Genomic DNA, 21920 nt, shown 5'->3' on the forward strand with positions numbered 1-21920 from the left:
CAAAGCGAGAGATCATACGAGAAGCCCAGTCTTGGCGGCCATCTTGGGAGCAGTTTAGTATTTAACCGCACCCAGGAACCATCCTAGACGTAGAACGACTTCCTTTCGGCTCAGAGCTTCTGCAACTTCTTAGGCGGCTGCAGTCCTTGGGCATGTGAGTTTGAACAGGAAAAAAAAGAACACATGAATAGAATTAGTTCCAACTTGCCGTTTTGGTGTAAGACGATGGGAATGTTGCTTTATTAACAAAGCTATTTGCATACAAATGTGTGCGTGTATTTGACTTAAGAGAGATCTTTAGTATTTGACATTAAAATTAGTTAGGACAATTCAGCCCATTTGTTTGGGAGTGTCAAACTCTGTTAAGCGTTACCAGTGATCAAACAGTCACTTTAGGACAAGTTACCAATAAAAGGTTTGCCTTAGAGAAAAAACAACCCCATGGTGAACTATAGGAGCCAAACTCTATCCAACCGCTTGTTGCATATAAAGGGCCAGGCTCCATGTTGAAGGGACCCATGATCTGTCACTTTGATGTTTGCTGTAGAATATCAGGCTTTGAGTTTGGTAAATGTAAATGTAAATGTGTTTGTATTTATATAGCGCCTTCTACCCAGAGGTCTCGTAGCGCTGTATTCATTTATTATTATTTTATTTTATCAACTTATATGGCGCAACAGCTACCCAAAAAGGGTTTCCCGGCGCCTAACACACAGCCTGGTGGAAAGTATGGACAGCATAAGTGTTCTGCTGTGGAACCCTTCCTGCTTTCCTGTGAGATGTCCTCTCCTGGGCACCCCCAAGGTGAAGCCAGGCATCCAAGCGCTGCTGGGGACGTTGTGGAGATTAAGCAAGGTATTGCCCAGAGTCACAGAGTGGGACCCATAATTAGAATAGGCACTGAGGCGAGAATTATCAGGTCCGGGGAGATTGAGTCCAAGAGCCTTTGAGGCGGGAATAAGCATGGGCGAATTTTGCAAATCTCGCGTTCGCGAATTTTGCGGATTTGCGAACTCGCAATTCGCAAAATCCGCGAATTCTCGCGAATTTGCGGATTTTTTTTTTTTGTGTTCGCGCGGGTTTCTGCCAGTTCGCGAGGGTTTTGTACAATTTCGCAAACGCGAACTTACCTGTCGGGTCGCAAGTTTTGCGAACTTGTTGTTTCTACGTGTCCAGCCTGTTTGGGACACTCTTCTTCATCACTGCCACTCTCTGTCACCACTGCCACTCTCTGACTACTCATGCCACCCTCTGGCCCACCCATGCCACTCTCTGTTTCATCACAGCACCCTCTGGTTGTCCAGTCAGTGTACATTATTGTGGCAAAGCAAAGCACACCTTCCCTGCCTCAAGTGACCTGAATTAATTTGGGGCTGATTAATGTGTCACAGAATATTTCTTTAGCTGGCACCTGCTTCCTTAGTGCTTCCTGATTAGTGATCTTTTGCACTTGCTAAGTGCTTTCATTGTTGCAAAATTAGTTACAACACCTGCCCTGCCCCAACTGACAATAATGAATTAGGGGCTGATTAATGGATTTGAACTTCCAGCCTGGCTCCTGCTTGTCTCCCTTAGCTGTAATTCAGGACCTTTGTGGCATATGTGTAACTATTCTGAGGTTCAGAGCAGGGTCACATAATAGTTGCAAGTAGGCAACTGAACTCTGGAGGGGCCCCTCAGGAAGCACTACAGGAAATGGCTACTAATGATGAGCCTGAACTTTTGAACCTGGTAAGTAGTTTCAGTTTTGCTAAGATCGTATTTCTGCAATTTAGCGCTTATTCGCGGGGCGCAAAGTTGTACTGGGAAGCCGCAAACTCACGCGAACAGTGCGAGCAAGCCATAAAATCCGCTGCTCGCGGATTTGCGGATTTTGCGGGAGATTCGCGAATCTCGCGGATTGTGAATTTACCGAAAATCCGCAAAATCCGCGAGCGAAACGGATTTTCCACCCATACTTAGGCGGGAATTGAGCCCTGGTCCCGGGCCAGACCTCTACATCAGGGTCTGCCGCTCTAACCATTGAGCCACGCTTCTCCACGATTGGTGGATGGGTACTTAATCACAAAAGGTCACCAGTGTGTTTGCCTCCAAATGGACTGTTGTTCGTTTAATAATATGTGTTCATGACACCTTCGTATCGAATGCTGCGAGATCGCATCTCTTATTCTAGGAACTGCTGCTATGATATCCCGGTTGGACCAGCACTTTGTAGCGCACTCAGATGCTCTTTTTCCCTTTTCTCTTATCTTTTAACACGATTACCTGCAAAGCATTAACATCGCCATGGCTTCTTCCTACCCTGGTGTCGATGTGCTACGATCGACCTAGATTGACTGTGTCAACGTTGCTGCTATCACCCTGTTCACACTCTAACACTTTGCTGTGAATCTATATCCTTCCTGTCTTACCTGTTCAATCTGATGCTGTTTTAAATTCCTGTAAAGTATTTAAATTGCCAGGGCTGTTTTATTTCAGGCGCCAATTTGATACAACTGCAAATCTGTTTTTAATGTCTTTTAGCCTGGCGGATCGATTTTTTCACATCTACCCTCTTGTCGGCTAGCAAAAAATGTTTCTGCTCCCCCCTGTCATGACCTTTTACATTTATCTGTACTTATACTAAAATTGTAATGGCTTGTAACAAACCCAACAGTAAAGATAATTATTATCATCACCTATGTGACGGATATTCCGTCTGCTGTATTACAAGTGTCATCGAATATAATGCACTGGTAAGATGGAGAACGGAGTAACCCATCCACCAAACTCTAGATCAGACCCAGTAAGTGTTGCATGTCATCAGAGATATTGCATTTATCTTCCAGCATATTCAATAGCTGACTCAGACATTTCACACCAGAAAAGTCTCTACTCTTCGCGGAAGCAACCCCTTTGAGACAACCAGGAAGTAAAGATAAGAAGGGTGACAGAAGGTTGGCTGCAGTCCAGGGATGCAAACAGGGTAGAGAAACATCCACCCAGAGAAGTAAGTTTCAAAGGACTTCAGTGTTTTATGTCACTTTATAGGTCTCCTGTTACAGCACAATGTTCTCAAGCACTCCCATTCGTTTCCGCCATAGTGACCGCACATTGCTTAATGCGGTTGATTCTGAAGATTGGTGGGGTCAGCCTGGTGGATTGGGGACACCAATAATCCACACAGGTTAGTTGTTGAACCATTCTGCTTGACTAGTACTCTCATGTTCATGCCAGCTTCAATCTCACCTCCTCACCTCCAGCTCACCTAATACTTACCTCCTCCTCCACACATTCACCTCAAACTAATTGCAGCATTACCTCAAGGAAACCTGATCTTAGTATTCACCTTAACCACACCTCAGCCTCATCTCAACCTCACCTCCTTGCCACCTCAACCTCACCTCCATCTCAACCTCCCTACAATGTGAGTCTCATTCAAACACAATCTCTCCTCAATATCAGCTCAATCACAGCGTCACCTGCAGTTAACCCCATCCTAACCACAACCTCCCCTTCACTTCACTGTTCTCTGATCACGGACGCAGCACCTCAAGTGAAATCAGTTCGATTTCACCTCAGTTCAATCTAACCTTCTCCTCTGCTTAGCCTCACCTCAGCCTCAATCTCATATCACCCTTAACTTCCACTCAAACTCAACATCATGTCAACCAAACCTCAGCCAGTACCTCACCCTCTACTTGCCTGACTCACGCCTTAGCATCATCCCCCCTCAACTCCACCTTTCTATACCTCAACCTCACCGCATCTAAAAACGTGCTCATGTATCGCCTTACTCAATACCTCCTTATTTTGTCCTATGAAATTCCAGCTTGGGGATAACCATAATGTTTAGAAACACCAACTCTAAGAGTAGGGTCATTGGCCACAGACGTGCATGAAATTACCCTGCAAAAGATACCTTTCATTTACTAGGCATATCTAGGATTTCAATGTAACTTTGTTTTGCTGTGTATTACAACTCCACAGAAATACCAGGTTTTTAAAACCCAGGTCCTTCTCCCACAATGCACTAGTTAAATATATCAGTGTAGTTGCTGGTAACTGAAGGACTGTATGCTAGATGCGGCCCCCATAACTTGACATAATATTCCAGACATGCCCTCTAGAAATGAACTCAACCCTTGACAACAGCCCTCCAGAACTGTCCATAATAGCCCAGCTTAGACAAGACACTCCAGGTACAGTCTTTAAAACTGGACACAATACCCTAGTGGTGGTCTCCAGAAGTAGGTATGCCTGCCTCAAGCACGGTAGGCCACAGAGAAGGAACCAGAACTGGACACAACACTGCAGAGGAACCAGAACTTGATACAACACTGCAGAGGAGGAACCAGAACTTGACACAACACTCCAGAAGTGAACCCACATCCAGTAAGAGTATTTGCGTTAAGGCACGGAGAACTAGACACAGAGTTCCAGAAAGACTAAGGGCCATATGTTTCATACTTCCGTTTTGCGAATTTTAAATAGTGAATCTTAAGGAATCGCTATTTAGAATTCGCAAAACGGTATGTATGTAGGTAATCTCGGAATTTTAGCGATTCCTTACTATTCCTTATTTGCGAATTCGAAATTGCGAATTCGCAAATAAGGAATACTTCCCATTCATTTCTATGGGCCAGGAGGCCCATAGGAATGAAGGGGAAATTTGCTAATCGCAAATTGTGCACATTTTCAAGGGTGGAGGGGGAGTCTCAAGAACACCCTGCTGCACCCCTGAAAATGACATGTGTGCGCATATGGCGCACATACATGCCCTAAGAGGGCATGCATGTGCGTCACATGCCACAATGAAAAATGCCAATTTGTGCTTATTGAAAAGGAATCGCAATTTACCACCAACTATCAGTTGGTGGTAAATTGCGATTCCTTAAACCAAATTCGCAAGAGAAAAAAGCTTCTTACATAGCAATTAAGGAATCGCAAAAATTTGCAATTCCTTATTTTGCTACTTTTTCATACATGCTAATGTGCAAAAATGGCCGTTTCCGATTCGTAAAGGCCGAAATTCGGCGAATTTCGGCCTTTGCGAATCGAAAATAGCTTCATACATATGGCCCTAATTATCTTGTGCTGGGTCTAGTGTGCAGAGTTAATTTAGTTAGGTCTGATGTACATACTAGACCGGGCTTGGCCTTTGGTGGGATGCTGATTTTCACAGCTCTCTGATTCAATCATAATCAGTACAGATGAAAGATGCCTCGCAAATGACGGAGATACACTTCATTGAATTCCAATTAAACAATCATTCACTGAAACTGTTCTGTGTGGGGTAGGATGCCATAACCACACCATGGCTCATGTGACCTCATCAATGAAATAGCAGACCAGCTCAAGTGCATTCTCTATGAAGGTCCGTTCTAGAATCCTCTTTACGTTGACAACATCAGTAACAAACCATATACCATTATACACTATGCATTCAGTGATAAGAGTGTCCACAATACTTTTTGACACTATAGCCCGTCAAATCATAGCATAGTGGACTCTGAATTCAGGACAATGGTTTACAGCAAATTAAGAACAAAATTCAAAACTTTTAAACGACATAAATGTGTTAGTAGGCTCCGGAAGGGCTGGGAGACGGGAGTAGGTGTAGTTGTCCATAAATGAAAATGTAAGGCTATAATTCCACTTTAATCATTGTTCATTTCAGTGAAACCTTTTTTTTGTTTAACCCATCTCACATGCAACAGTTCCCAGCGCCCAACCCGACATGGCGGCCAACCTCGTGCCCCACAGGCATTGTATGTGCAAGCCATGGGTAAGGCACGACTTACCGGGGAGCCGAAGGGAGTTTAAGGGGGCACCATTACACTGCTGACTGCCTAGCATGCTTCTGACGTCACCCAGCTGGGAGGAGGAGGAGGGCCACACACGGGGATTAACAGACACGTCATTCACGTTTGTAAAAAGTCAGCCCTTTATCGCCATGATCACGCAGGCGGTCTGTCTCGGCGCTTTTCTGCAGCAGCTCAAACGGCGTGTCTGACTCTGACTGAAGTGTAAATGGGATTTCGTTCAGCTCTTTTTTTTCCACAGATCGGCGTTTGTGATTGATGGCTTGCCTTTGGAGCTGTTAACACAGCAATATCCTGGCACCACTTGCCGACAACTCTGTAAATTTGCTTTGCCACCGAGTAAACTCCGAGCACAGCAATAAAGCTTAGCGTAATGACTGTTTCACAGCGCAGAGGCAGCACTTCCCTGTCAGCGTAGTTTACAAATGGATAACCCGGGTTAATTTTCAGCTCTGATGGAGGCTGCGAGTAAGGAGTCCGCGGGGGTGCGCCGAGTGGCCCTGGCTCTGATAGTGGGGCCAGGGAAGGGGGGTGGGGTCATTATGCAAATCCCGGACACTGGAGTAGTGCATCCCCCCTGTGCTCTTGGGCATCTCTGCAGCATCCTTTGGGAGAGGGGGGGAGACTGCAAACTATGCTTTTGGGACACCAAGAAACCTTTGCAAAGCAAGCACAGCCTTCAGGGAGCAAGCAAGTCCTGGCAGGCGCGTGATGCGCGCCCCTGGCAGAGCATGTGCCCCCTCTTCAGAGGTGGAGCCGCCTAATATATGATGTAATGGCCTCATACCTCCAATCACAGTACGCACCGCCACTCCCTCTGTGGCGAGAGTACTCCGCCCGCCAAATGTTGAGATGTCTGCCAGCCCGGGCTTCGCGACAAATGTCCCCTGTCCACCAACCTCGAAATTAGGAAATTAGGCCCAGAGCATTTCTGTATATTATTTAAGCAGGCACTGCCTAGAAAGGGGGTTGAGGGGGAGGAGGGGGGGCAAGCGAGGTGCGTTGAAGGCCGGGCATTCTGGAGATCCGAGTTATTGATTTCTAATCACAGGTGATCCATTCATCACACTGTGTGATCCTGGGTGTCTTACCAGACCGCAGGTCAGGGTGGCACATTAAAGTGCAACTAATACTCCCAAGGCGTGTGCATGAGGTATGAACACCTGTGATAACAGACCCATGTTTTGAATGTTCTGCAGGCACCGCAGGTAATTCCGGATAAAAATAGTAATCTGGAGGAACAAAGGTCAAAGTGCTATGCACTCAAAAGCAAAGTGCGTTATAAGTTCCCAGATCCAGCCACATGGTTTCCAGATCACATGGGATGCTACCACACCATGGCAGGATTCAACACTGAATAAAGGAGGTGCAGGTTCGCACGCGTCTTTGTCAGTAGCCATGCATGCCTAAAAGCAGGAAGCTAGAATCACACCCGAAAAAAGGGTTAAATGGCACATTAGTGTCCCATTGCTGTGTTCAACCACGCCTTGAGGGACATACAGGCCCGCATCATCCTCCGGCAGTGGTCATGCAATGTCTACAAGCCGGCAGGAAGTAATAACCGCACCCAAAAAATCCATAGTATTTTTAATACCCTGTCATAAAAAGGTTTCCTCGATATTATCATTACAGCCAGACTATCAGCATCACCTTCAGACCCAGCACCTGAGGTAAATCGAATTTTACATGACCAGGTATGTCCCCTATCGTGTACCCCAACGTCCCATGTCTATGCATGACCTCCGTGCATTTTCCTTCCATGGCCGAAAATGAAGACGCAAATGCATTTGCGTCCAACGTTAACATGTCTTCTACCAGACCCACCATGAATGACTTGATAATTCAGTCTTTAAACATGCCATGCCAACGTCTTTACATGGTGCACTTTTAACGCTAAGCCATGTTTTCCTGGCTCTGCCGTGCTAGGTCCTGAATTGAGGCTCCGAAGTCTCTTCTGTTTCTGAAAGCTACTGTTCTGGTATGCATCCCTGACCTCTGCCTTACTTCCTGCCCAGCGAAGCGGTGCCCGGCTCGGCCTGGCCTGCCTGCCTGCCAAGATCGTATTTTGCCTACAAGTTATCTGTTCAGCCTCCTCGAAAACACATTCCAGTCTAGTGAAATAGGTAAACATATTCCCGGCTGCAGAGTAAAGGGCCCTGCCTTCCTGTCTCCATGCAAGTGATTTACAGCACCCGTTACCATGGTAGGCCCATGGCCCCCGCGCATTGTACCAAGACACGTATGCACTCCCTAGCATTCAGTAATGTATGGCCCATGCCCGAGAGACCTTTCACTCCAGACACTACATCCTCCAAACATGAGATATCAGATAGGTTATAGGTATAGGTCGTTCTGACATCCCAGACATCGAGACTCTTCTACTAGAGCTAAAGTCAAGCCCCCTAGCTCTCCCCAGTTACACGTCATGCCAGCTGCGCGCGCATCCAGGCCATAAGTTTCTGCTGACCCTGCAGAATCCTCCTATACATCCACCCACTTATGACGTTTCTTGTGACGTTTCTCTGACATGTCACGTACACGCCCACGTGTACGCCTTCTTACACGCCTCCTGCTACGCACATGTGTTCTTATCTCTTACTTTCACTTGTCACGCCTACTGTATTCTATGCAATTATACTGTTTCACTATATATATTGTGTGATGTTAATAAACTATGAGATTGTCCCTTCCTGAACCTTAGTGGTGATGGAACCCGATGTACCCTGCCTCGAGGTATCCCATTAAAGCCCGTATGACTCAGATACCACGGACTCTGCCTCTCATTTGATTGAGCTATTGTTTATTTTAATGCATGAAAAATGGTCCGGTAAATATTTTATTTACCACATAATCTGGCGCCCGAATAGGGACCCCCCTTCCCCACTCGCCGGCGATGTTACGCAGGCCTTGACCCCTTCTACAGCCGCGACGGACATTGCGTGCATCCGCAGGATTTCCTGCTATCTCCCTCGGGCCCACGGAGGAGACGGAGACTGCGGTCCGGCATCCAGACGAGGCGGTGAGGAATGCGGAGGGTCCCGACCAGAGCCCCAAGTCGAGAGAGCAAGGTCCGAGGTATCCAGAGGCCTACCTGTTCCGAAGCGCATGCGTAGGAAGTCGCAGTCTGATGTGGTCCAGTCCAGTCCAGTTTCCGAGGCCTTCAGTTTCTGCTTCCCGGTGAGTACAGTTGCTGGGAACGCATCTAGACGGGTTCATTAATTTGTGCCCGGTCAAGACAGGTCTGGGTACACAGACCTGGTCCGGACGTGTTCACTTAGGTGAGCGCGGTATGACGTGTCTCTTAATGGGACCGGTCTGTACTGTTTCAGCAGTGCATCTAGTAATCTAGTAATCCAGTATTCCGGTATCGTTTCTCGAGATTTTGTGTTTTCTATGTTCCAGGTAATATCAGTCTGAAATGTTTTTGATGTGTTTAATGTCGTGGTATGAATGATTGTTTGCTAGTCATTACTGTGTTCATTGTGTTCGCGTTTAAGTCAATTCAAAGATGCCGCTTTTCTCAAAGTTACGTCAGATAGGAACTAGGAAAGGGATACTCGAAGAAGCAGTTCCCGTCCCGCCAAGGGACACTCCTGGACATTTTATGTACCATAAGCACGGCTTAGATGCCATACTGTACCTAGATTTGTGGGTGGACTATACCAAAGATCTGGAAGAGAAGTATAGATGGCCTGTCTCAGGGACATGGGATGCTGATTGCATCATGAGAGTAGAAGAAGCACTATGGAAAAAGAAAGCCAGACAATCCCAGAAAGATGCCATAGAATTATGGCGTAAAGAAGCGCATAGGAGAACAGAGAAAGAAATCAGAAAAGCGGAAAAGAGTAGGGAAGAATCTGAAAAAGCTAAAGAAAGAGAGTTACTAGAAGAAGGAGAACGAGTCAGATTAGAACAATTAGACCGTCAAAGAAATGCACTCATTACAGGCATGTATCCTGTTCTTGCCGAGGGCTTGCCTAGGGCGACCCCGGAAGTATCCTGTAATTTTCCGCCACCATTGGTCCCGACTAAACTTCGTCACAAACAGACCGCAGCGGATATTTTCCTTTCTTCCTATTTAGATGATGTAGCTCCAGCATATACCAATGTATGCGTACCACCCACTAATAATGTACAGCAGCCTATTCAGCCTGTTCAGATCGTACATCAGCCTGTTCAAGATACGTTACCACCTCATCAAGGCTCGACTCCCCCACCTGTTGCCGCTTCCCATCCTGTCACTACTGTCCCGGTCACAACTATTCCTGTCATTACTACTGCTACTGTTCCTCCTGCTATAGCTCCTACTAATCCTTTTTCTACACTTACAACTCAGGGTCTGCCTACTTTACCTGCACCTACTTTTCATGCTTTGACACCCGTAGTATCAACCCAGTTAGTTGATGGTTACGCTTCCGCTTCAGGAGGCGCCGTAGGAGGTCAGCCTGTCACCCCGCCTCCAGTAAAACGCTTGACACTCAGAGAAATGGCGTTACAGCGTACGCCCAAAGCAGCGACTTTCCAATCCCTCAGACAGTACATTACCGATTGTAGATATGACTCAGTGCCTGGCGAGGATGATATGATGTTATATTCGTTACGTCTACGACGTGTTACGAACTATTTGAGTCTTTTACCAGAAATGACTGACCATCTAGACAATATATATCATTTTATTAGAACAGGGGAGAGACCAGAATGCATTCGCGAGGCAATGGCACATCAAAAGGTTGAGACACAAAGTATGATCTTACGATTCCTGATTAATTGTTTGATAAGGGAACGAGATCGGCCAAGTACAAGCAAAGAGGAGATGGAAATACTGATAAATTGGAGCAACAATATAGCCGATGGTAAACATGATAAACAGAATTGCATTGAAGCCATGTACAGAAAGATCCGTAAAGAAATAATGACAATACGTGGAAATGAAAAAGCGGCTAGAGAAGCTAGAGAAGACAAGAATGAAACCTCAGAGGAGGAAGATATAGACAATACTGTAGAAGTCACAGATAAAATAGCGTACGTAGGTAGAGCAAGACTCCCTAAACCGTATTCTTTTGACAGACCTTTTGACAGACCCATTCGTCTAGAAAACAAGAAATGTTTCCTATCTCCCATACCAGAACAACATTCTCTTGAACATGTATTCCAAGACACCGATAAAATACTGAGAGAAAGAATGGGTTACAGTGAGCTTAGTACTATGCATGATCAGGAACTAGCACGATCAGCAGTCCAATGGGCTGGTAATGATGATATATATAAAGATGATTCAGTAGCACAGACGTTTTTGAGTCTTACCCCAGACGAACAGCGTTTGGCGGGTATGTACATGATCCAGCATCTCATTACACTATATAAAAGTCAGCATTCTGATCCAGGTCCCCTATATAACGTACTGGAAGAATTACTCCTAAAAAGATGGAGAGGCCTAGGTACCGATTTAATTAATATCATTCTAGAACAACGTCACAAATATAGAACTTTCCTAAATGAAATGAAAAAGAAATTTCTAAAGCGCACTGCGGCCAAGCGGCTTCCTGGCGCTGAGGAGCACATCAGAATCTACAGAGGGTCGCAGGAGAGGTTAGCCGGGGAATGCCTGAAGAAAAAGAAAAGTTTTAAGGGCTTTACGAAAGTGGGAGAAAATGGGGATAGAGCGAATGGAGAGAGGGAGATTGTTCCAAATCTGGGGGGCCAATACAGAAAATCGGGTGCCCCCGGTTCGGGATTTACGGAAGCGGGGGACGTGAAGGAGAGAAAGAGAAGAAGAGCGGAGAGATCGACTGGGGGCGTGGGAGCAGATTAGAGAGTTGATGAAAAGCGGGGCAGAACGAGCATGCGCCCGGAAAGCCAGACAGGCTAATTTGAACCGGGACCTGAAGATAACCGGGAGCCAATGGAGGGATTTGAGGGCGGGGTGATGTGGGAGGATTTTGGGAGACGAAGGATAAGACCGGCCGCCTGGTTTTGGATGGCCTGGAGACGACGATTTTCGTAGGCAGGAATGCCAACGTACAGGCCATTGCCATAATCCAGGCGGGATGTAATGAGGGCCGTGATAATGGTTTTAAGGGCGTCAACAGAAAAGAACCGGGAGATCTTGCGAATGAGGCGGAGGGAGGAAAAACAAGAAGACACAACGGAGCTGATTTGGGCGTGGATGGACAGATCATTGCTGATCTTGATGCCCAGAGTCCGGACTGAGGAGACAGGAGAGGGGGGAGGACCAAAAGAAAGGGGCCAGTGAGCAGAAGACCAGGGATTAGACGAGCCGCCAGTGAGGACGAGCTCTGTTTTATCGGGATTGAGCTTCAAATGGTTGAAGCTCATCCACTGAGAAATGAAAACAAGGGTTGAGCAAAACTTAGGAAGAGAGTCAGCTGGGGAGGAAAGATCAAAGTCGAGCTGGAGGTCGTCTGCGTAGTTGTACACAGAGACCCCCAGCTCGAGAAGAGAGGAGATGAGGGGGCGAATGTAGAGATTAAAGAGAAGAGGGGAAAGGGAAGAACCTTGAGGGACCCCACAGGTGACCGGGAGTGGGGGAGCAGAAAAATCAGAGAGGTGAACTGCCTGTGATCTGCCCTGAAGAAAGAACGCGATCCAGGAGAAGGCAGTGCCTTGGATGCCCGCTGCGCTGACACTGTCGAGAAGGATGGCATGATCGACCGTGTCAAACGCAGCGGACAAGTCCAAAAGGACCAAGGCCTGGGGGAGGTTGCTATCGGCCTTGCCCTTAAGTTCATCCAGGACCGCGATGACCACTCCCTCAGTGGAGTGGCCAGGACGAAAACCCGCCTGGTGGGAGGCCAAGAGATGATTCTCCTCAATGTAGGTTGAAAGGCAGGATGTCACGTAGCTTTCAAGAATCTTCCCTAGATAGGGAAGGAGGGAAATCGGCCTGAAGTTGGATGGAAGGGAGGGGTCAAGGCCCGCCTTTTTCAAAATAGGAAAAACAATAGCAGATTTAAAGGAAGGGGGAACACAGCCCGAGACCAAAGAGGTGTTGAGAAAAGTGAGAGGGGGGGTAGGGCAACTAGTATAAAGAGTTCTAAGGATCCGTGCAGGGGCACAATCTGCAGGAGAACCGGACTTGACCTTAACGAGCAGGTCAAGGAAGAGCTCAGAAGAAATAGGTTCAAAATGATCCAGAACAGAGGGAGATAGATAAGAATGGTCAGACAGAGCAGGTTGGGACACAGTGGGAATGTTGGCCTTAATGGTGATGATTTTATTGATGAAATAATCGTTCAAAGAGTGACAGAGGGATTGAGAAGGAGCAGGGGAAAGACAGGCACGATCAGAGGTAGCAAGACTATGGACTAGTGAGAAGATCTCGCGTGACTTGTTGGCCGAAAGGGCCACTCGCTCCGTAAAATATTTGGATTTGGCCGCTAAGATGGCTTTTTTATAGGTGTTAAGAAGGGCTTTGTATTTGAGGCAGAGGGTAGGGCAATAATTGCGTCGCTAATGACGCTCCGAGTGCCTGAGCTCTAATTTCAGGGATTTAAGGTCACTGGAAAACCACTTGTGAGCGTCATGGGGGCGAGCCGATTTAATCTTTTTAAGTGGAGCGACCTGGTCGCAAGCAGAAGAAAGCCAGGTGTTAATGACATTCGCCTGACTTTCCAAAGACAGGTCAGTCAGGGTAGGAGCGGATGAAGACAATAGAGAGGAAAGGTCGTTAAGATCAGTCTTGTTCTAGCTTCTAGCCAAGATGTTTTTAGGTAGGGGGGCTTTCTCAACATGACCCAGAAAGATGGAAAAGGAGATCATGGAGTGGTCCGACCAGACGCAGGGAAGGATGGAAGTGGCCGAGAGTTTACAACGTAAGGGCCAAATCCACATTTTGTTCCTGTCCCACCCCCAGTAAGGAAAACATTTTACATAGACAGACAGAATCCCTTGCGAGAAGTACATCCCGTCCAGATCCCAGGAGGTGAGCTCCAACGAGTATTCGTATACATCCCCCTGACCAAAATGGAATTATTGGAAATGAAGAAATTAGTGCCCTGTCATGATAAAGACCCAGCTGGATTCCACCGTGAATTAAAAGACATGTTACTCATGGGAGATTACACGTATCCCGACATTCTTAAAATGTTAAAGGTATTGTTGCCGGCTGGTATTTACGAAAAACTCAAAGAAAAGGAATGGGAGGTGGGAGAGAAAAAGATCAATTGGGCAGTATTAGAAAACGAAGAAAACACACGAGTCCCAGGTGTTGGTCTTGGAGAACATGCCAAAGCATTACCAGGATTATTAGTACAAGTCTTGCCTAGATTATTGACAGTTAAAAAGGAAGACTGGGATGCGATCTCAGCCTGCAAACAGAAACAAGATGAAGACACTAGTGATTTTTATTCAAGATTTGAGAAATGTTTCATTATGAATAGTGGCCTGAAAACAAGTAGCGAATCATATCCACATTTGTTCGTGACTAAACTAGTCGAGAATTCCTTACCACAAGTTAAAAATAGAGTATTGAAAGTCGAAAGCACATGGCAAGCAAATACCCCTTCCCAAATGTTACAAATGTTACAGTACCACCAAAACCGAATTAGAGAGGAACACGACCATGAACATAGACGTATGAAAGATACGAAAATGAAAGTACTAGTTGCCCAGTCCGTCCCAGCAGACAGCCAGAAGAGGGGTACGACACAGACTAGTCCTTCTGCAGCTCCTGTTAAAGGGAATTGCAACTACTGTAAACAGCCAGGTCACTACATCAATGAATGTCTGGTTCTGAAACACAATATTGCTACTGGTAGGACGAAAGAAAGACCGCGTCCTCCTAGACAAGAACATGTTCCACAGCCTATTCCACAGAATACGCAACATCCCCAGAATACACAGCAAACAGTAGCTGTACCGCAACCCCAACCCATTGCTGCCACTCAACATGTCACACAGCAAATGTACCAGTATGCACAGTCAGATTACCCCGATTATCAACAGTATACATGAAACAGCCTAGAGAGGGAGGTTGGCTTGCCTCTTATCGAGGTTCCTGTAGATCAAGATGGTCCCTATGTACATAGTCAGGTATTAGGGAAAGACAGAAAATTTTTGATTGATACAGGGGCGAGCAGAACTACCATTAGTCATGACGAGGTTCCAGGGGCACCCCTCTCAGGCTCACAGAATGTTTCCCTGGGTTTTTCAGGAAAGCCTATTGTTAACGAAGTGTCAAAGCCAGTTTCCCTAGAAGTTGGTCCGTTATCCCGTACTACAGACTTGTTACTTACGAAAGCATGTCCAGAAAATCTGCTTGGTATTAAAACATTGAAAGCACTGGGAGCAGTGATATGTTGTTCTCCGGAAGGAGTGAGATTATTTTTGCGTGACTTCAAAGGTCATTATGTGTTGAGAGATTTTGATCCGAGATTGCAGAATGTACCACAGCATTTATGGGCGCAAGGTCCAACAGATGTAGGTTGTATGCACATTACACCCTATCGTGTCACTCTCAAACAAGGTGTTATTCTGCCCCGAATCCGACAATACAAATTGCCACCTGAGGCTGTAGCAGCCTTACTGAAAATTATTGACGAGCTCATTGCTCAAGGAGTAGTTGTAGAAACTGACTCCAATGTATGTAATTCTCCGATCATTCCGATTCTTAAACGAACTGACCCGAATGCACCTCCAGTCTACAGACTGGTGATCGACCTTCGAGAACTCAATAAATGCATAATTCCTCAGTACCCAGTAGTGCCAGACATTTCTTCCCTATTGACTGCCATTGATTCCGAAGCTGCGTTTTTCACCGTAATTGATCTGAAAAACGCCTTCTTTAGTGTCCCCATTCATCTGGAAAGCCAGTACCTTTTCGGATTCTGTTTAAATGGCCGAAGCTTCAAATTTGCACGTACACCTCAAGGGTTCACGGAAAGTCTTAGTATTTACAGTCAAGCCCTGAAACGACAACTAGACAATATTCACATGCCTACTGACACTGCTCTGCTGCAATATGTCAATGACTTGTTGATTACCGCACGGACAGAACGCGAGTGCGAACGCGCTTCACTGACAGTCTTGTATTTTCTGGCCGAAAAGGGGCATAAAGTATCCCCTTCGAAGCTCCAATTCTGTGCCCAGCAAGTGGTATACCTAGGTCACTTGCTGTCCAAGAGGGGGAGACAGCTAACACCAGACCACATCCAGTTAATCGCACATCTGCCACAGCCCAAGACACAAAAGGAAGTACGGGCCTTCATTGGCCTTACCTCTTACTGTAGACAATGGATCCCTCAGTATGCATATCTTGCCAAGCCACTCATACAGTTGACAACACAGGAGGCAGCGACATCGACTGTCCTCCCTTGGACTCAGGAACATACACAAGCTTTTGAGAAATTGAAGAAAGCCCTATGTCAAGCACCTGTTTTAGCGACACCATGTTACAGCAAACCTTTTACACTTTTTGTCACAGAACGTGATGGCACAGCATTATCTGTCCTCACACAAGACCAAGCAGGAAAACACAAGCCCTGTGCTTATTTTTCTAGTACATTGGACCCAGTAGCCCAGGCCTTCCCTGCGTGCCTAAAGTCAGTTGCAGCAACAGCTCTAGCTATCAGACAAAGCGACTCGATAGTGTTAGGACATCCCCTGACAGTACAAGTTCCACACTCCGTGGAAGTTCTTCTGAACCGAACCCAGACTCAGCACTTAACCATAGCACGACTGACAGGTTACGAATTGACACTGTTTCAGCCACACATAGAAATCAGACGTTGCAACATACTCAACCCTGCTACACTGTTACCCTCAAGCATAACTGATCCGACACCACATGACTGTGTAGAAGTCATTAATACCGTGACAAAGCCCAGACAAGACTTGACAGACATTGCATTGTCCGACCCAGACCTGACACTTTACGTGGATGGTTCGTGTATGAGAACAAACACAGGAGAGTTAGTGGCCGCATATGCAGTGACCACTGAAACTGACGTCATAGAAACCCATTGTATTGACACATTGTCTGCTCAAGCAGCAGAGCTCATTGCTCTGACTCAAGCCTGTATACTAGCCAAGAACAAGAAAGTTAACATATACACAGACTCACAGTATGCATTTGGAGTCGTTCACGACTTCGGTGTTCTCTGGCAAGAAAGAGGTTTCTTAACTTCTCACGGTGCCAAGATACAACACGGTCCCCTCATTCAAGCTCTGTTAGAAGCAATACATTTGCCTACAGCCATTGCCATTATGAAGTGCAAAGCACATACTAAAATTGCTGACACTATTTCCCAGGGTAACGACCTGGCAGATCGAACAGCTAAACTCACAGCTCAGACCCAAAGCGACATACCGACTGACACGACAAAGACTGAAGTAAATTCACTGACACATTGCATGACAGTTAAGGATCCCACACAAGACGTAATAGACATACAGTCACATGCCACTCCAGATGAAATCAAGAAATGGACCGAACTAGGAGGGATCCAGACAGATCAGGGATGCTTGACGAAGGGAAGAGCTACATGGTTCCTCCCCGACTCCATGGTTCAAGTTATTATTAACACAGCACATAGTCCAGCACACTTAGGAGAGAAAGCCATGTTAGACAGCATTCAGAATCTTTGGTTCAACAAGCATTTACGTGCAGCAGCGAAACAGAAAGTACGTACCTGTATGATCTGTTGTCAGTTCAACCCAGGCAAAGGCATTCCCGTGGAACAAGGTGGATTTCATCCTCCTGACCACCCTTTTGAAGTCCTCCAGATGGATTATATCCAGATGGACAGATGCCGAGGATTCAAGTATGTCCTCGTAGTTGTATGTGCTCTTTCCCGATGGACAGAAGCATATCCAGTCCCAGATTACACTGCCGTAACCACTGCCAAGCAGTTGGTTCGTGAATTTTTCCCACGATACGGTTTGCCTCGTGTCGTGTACTCTGATAATGGACAGCCATTCCCGTCCGAGCTTATGAAACAGGTATCACTCCTGTTAGGTTACCAGTGGAAATTCCATTGTGTACGACACCCTGAAGCAGCAGGTCTCGTTGAGAGACATAATCAAACTCTGAAAACACGCTTAGCAAAAGTCTGTGCAGAAAAAGGCGTAGATTGGATAGTAGCCCTGCCAGTTGCCCTCTTTTACATGCGAATGGTAGCCCATTCTAGAACTGGTTTGTCACCATATGAGATTATTTTCGGTCGTCCCCCGAATATGTGGGGTACGCCTATGCCTAGAAAGATTACTGATGTTGAAAGTAACATGCTGACAGATTACTTGGCCTCCTTGATGTCTGCACTACAATCTTGTCGTTCACAGGTCGCGGCTGCCTTCCCGGACAACACCCAAGTAAAACCGCATCAAGTTGTTCCAGGTGAGTACGTTTACGTACGAAATTTTGACAGATCAAGTCCGCTGGAACCCAGATGGAAGCAGCCAAAGCTGGTGTTGATGACAACGAGGACCGCAGTAAAGCTGGAAGGTCGCAAGGGATGGTTACATTCCAGCCACATTAAAAAAGTACACGGACTGTGTCCAGAGACGATTAAGGACTGCCCACTTTTAATCACTGACTCTAAACTCCCCCTGCTAGAGAAAACTCCCCAACAGGAATATCGAGCCAAGTTGAGGTCTAGTAAGTCAGACAGCGTTTAATTGTTTAAGTCCCCCTCGGGTGAAGCGGTTAGACAGGTTTCTGACATGTATAAGATAGACCCACATCGTGAGAGAGATACACAGGAGATCAAGAAAAAGAAATATTGTAAAAATCTCCGAAGTCGTTGCATTATTACGTTAATTTTCATGTTTTTTCTGAGTCTTACGATCATATGCATAAGTTTAATGCTACATGTTTTCTTTCCTCTTGATTCACATGTACATACTTCTTCCAATGATACTGTAGAGCACACTTTCAGTGACCTGCCCCCACATGAACTTTCCTATCGACTTGCGCTGCGCAACAACACTTTTATTAGTATGTTACACCATTCTCACCAGACCAGCAATGCCACCAATTGCTGGGTATGTGGCCAACTCCCTCCCTATCAGAAAATAATGGTACATGTGGTGCATGGTTTACTTTAATGTCATCATTAGACAGCGAGTCCAAAGTTTCCCAAGGTAATTGGATATGGGGAGATCTGAATACAGTTATGAATAAAGCATGTTTCCCAGACAAGGAGGGTCTTCCCCAAAGAACAGGAACCGATTTAGAGAATGAAGTGTATGGATTAGGTAATTTCACACTTAATCTCATGATTTTGAACGTCCAGTCTAAGACTAATGTAGACCTGCCATCTATTACAGTTTTACCAGTGAAAGGTGAATTATGCATTAGAAAGAATGGTTCAGTACATCTAGGACATAGTGATTGTAGTACTGTGATCGAATTCAGTGATAAGGGAAAATCTACTTTCAAAGCCTCCCGTCATTCTTATTTTATATGTGGGTCCACAGCTTATGTCCGTCTGCCCTTGGATTGGGATGGAACATGTTACATTGCATTCCTACTGCCACCTTTTTTCCTAGCCCCACCTGATTATCATCGAAATTCACGTCTTGTACATGTAAGACATAAGAGAGATCTTCCTCCTGTTATCGATAATTCCGAATCAGCATGGGATCAGTATAAGGATTACATTAAAGGTTACTTCTGGTTTGTAGGTCCTGTCCAGAATAGTAAAATAATACGTAGATTGACACGTACCCTTGAAGCAGTAGTGAATGAGACTACTTTTGCTCTAGGTAACTTGACTGAAGAGCAGTCTGCTATGAGACTTGTTGTTCTTCAAAATCGCCTTGTCCTTGACGTCATCCTGGCCGATAGGGGCGGGGCTTGTAGAGTCATCGGATCTAGTTGCTGCGTATTTATTCCAAATAACGCACCGTCAGTATACAAAGCCATCACAAGGCTTCATGAGATCGCCCACCTGATACACCAGAATCCAGGTACCTGGACTTGGTCCGGTTGGTTCTGGAGTGTGATTTCCGCCTGGGGATGGAAAGTAATGTCATTCCTAGGAATAATACTCCTTATAGTATTCAGTTGTTGTCTTTGTCTACAATGTGGGCCCGCGATCTGTGGCTTGTGCGCCACATCATGTATTCCCCATCCAAGTCCACGATCCCGAGCTCGAATGCGAAAGGACGAGCAAATGATGTTATATGAATAGATAGATGGTCTCATGAATATTGATATATCCTGAAGGGAACGTAGGGGACAAGGAGGGAATGAGGTAAATCGAATTTTACATGACCAGGTATGTCCCCTATCGTGTACCCCAACGTCCCATGTCTATGCATGACCTCCGTGCATTTTCCTTCCATGGCCGAAAATGAAGACGCAAATGCATTTGCGTCCAACGTTAACATGTCTTCTACCAGACCCACCATGAATGACTTGATAATTCAGTCTTTAAACATGCCATGCCAACGTCTTTACATGGTGCACTTTTAACGCGAAGCCATGTTTTCCTGGCTCTGCCGAGCTAGGCCCTGAATTGAGGCTCCGAAGTCTCTTCTGTTTCTGAAAGCTGCTGTTCTGGTATGCATCCCTGACCTCTGCCTTACTTCCTACCCAGCGAAGCGGTGCCCGGCTCGGCCTGGCCTGCCTGCCTGCCAAGATCGTATTTTGCCTACAAGTTATCTGTTCAGCCTCCTCGAAAACACATTCCAGTCTAGTGAAATAGGTAAACATATTCCCGGCTGCAGAGTAAAGGGCCCTGCCTTCCTGTCTCCATGCAAGTGATTTACAGCACCCGTTACCATGGTAGGCCCATGGCCCCCGCGCATTGTACCAAGACACGTATGCACTCCCTAGCATTCAGTAATGTATGGCCCATGCCCGAGAGACCTTTCACTCCAGACACTACATCCTCCAAACATGAGATATCAGATAGGTTATAGGTATAGGTCGTTCTGACATCCCAGACATCGAGACTCTTCTACTAGAGCTAAAGTCAAGCCCCCTAGCTCTCCTCAGTTACACGTCATGCCAGCTGCGCGCGCATCCAGGTCATAAGTTTCTGCTGACCCTGCAGAATCCTCCTATACATCCACCCACTTATGACGTTTCTTGTGACGTTTCTCTGACATGTCACGTACACGCCCACGTGTACGCGTTCTTACACGCCTCCTGCTACGCACATGTGTTCTTATCTCTTACTTTTCACTTGTCACGCCTACTGTATTCTATGCAATTATACTGTTTCACTATATATATTGTGTGATGTTAATAAACTATGAGATTGTCTCTTCCTGAACCTTAGTGGTGATGGAACCCGATGTCCCCTGCCTCGAGGTATCCCATTAAAGCCCGTATGACTCAGATACCACGGACTCTGCCTCTCATTTGATTGAGCTATTGTTTATTTTAATTATGAGAGACAAGGGTACCCCTTTAGTCAAAACCTGGGGTCAAAGTATTGTTAAAAAAGAAACAATGGTCATGGGTGGCCTAATAAGGTCCTAGTAAGAAAAATTATTTCTGGATGGCCTAAGGAGGTCCTGGTAAGAAAAATTATTTCTGGTAGATGAGTTAAACTTGGGAGACAGTTTTGTAAGGTAACAAACAAAGGACTTTATTAATATTTTCACAATTATGTTTTCTCGGTTTTTCAGGTGCTCACACATGTGACAAGGCGCTTATAGTGACTGAGTGAGATATTAAAAAACTATATACAAAGTGTCACAAGCAAGGGTATTCCCCAAAAAATATATACAGTAGGGAAGGGGAGTTTCCTTGCAAGGGTCGACGGCGTTTCGATCTAACATGACTTTAGATCATCATCAGGACGTAAGCTTTCCTGAAAGAATTAAATTAAAGTTTTACTACTACAGCCTTACAAAAAACATAGCTTCGAAAAACGAAGTGAATGGTGCTCCCAGTGGCATATAATTCATGCACATTTCTATACATGTAGAAATAGGGCAAACCGTGAATGCAGCGCGCTTTTATTTTCATTAAAAGAAAAGCTTTTGGTAAGGGTTTTAATTTACGCGCTTTTTTGTATTAAGCGTATTTGCTTACTTTGCACGATATGATAGATGTATTATCTGACTCGGCGGTCAAGTTGTTGGTACTGTGAGGTCTATGGTCCAACTGTATAAAGCAGGAGGATCAGAAAGAGTTCAATAAAA

Source organism: Lissotriton vulgaris, chromosome 11 (genome assembly GCF_964263255.1).
Source record: "Lissotriton vulgaris chromosome 11, aLisVul1.2, whole genome shotgun sequence".
Taxonomy (NCBI): domain Eukaryota; kingdom Metazoa; phylum Chordata; class Amphibia; order Caudata; family Salamandridae; genus Lissotriton; species Lissotriton vulgaris.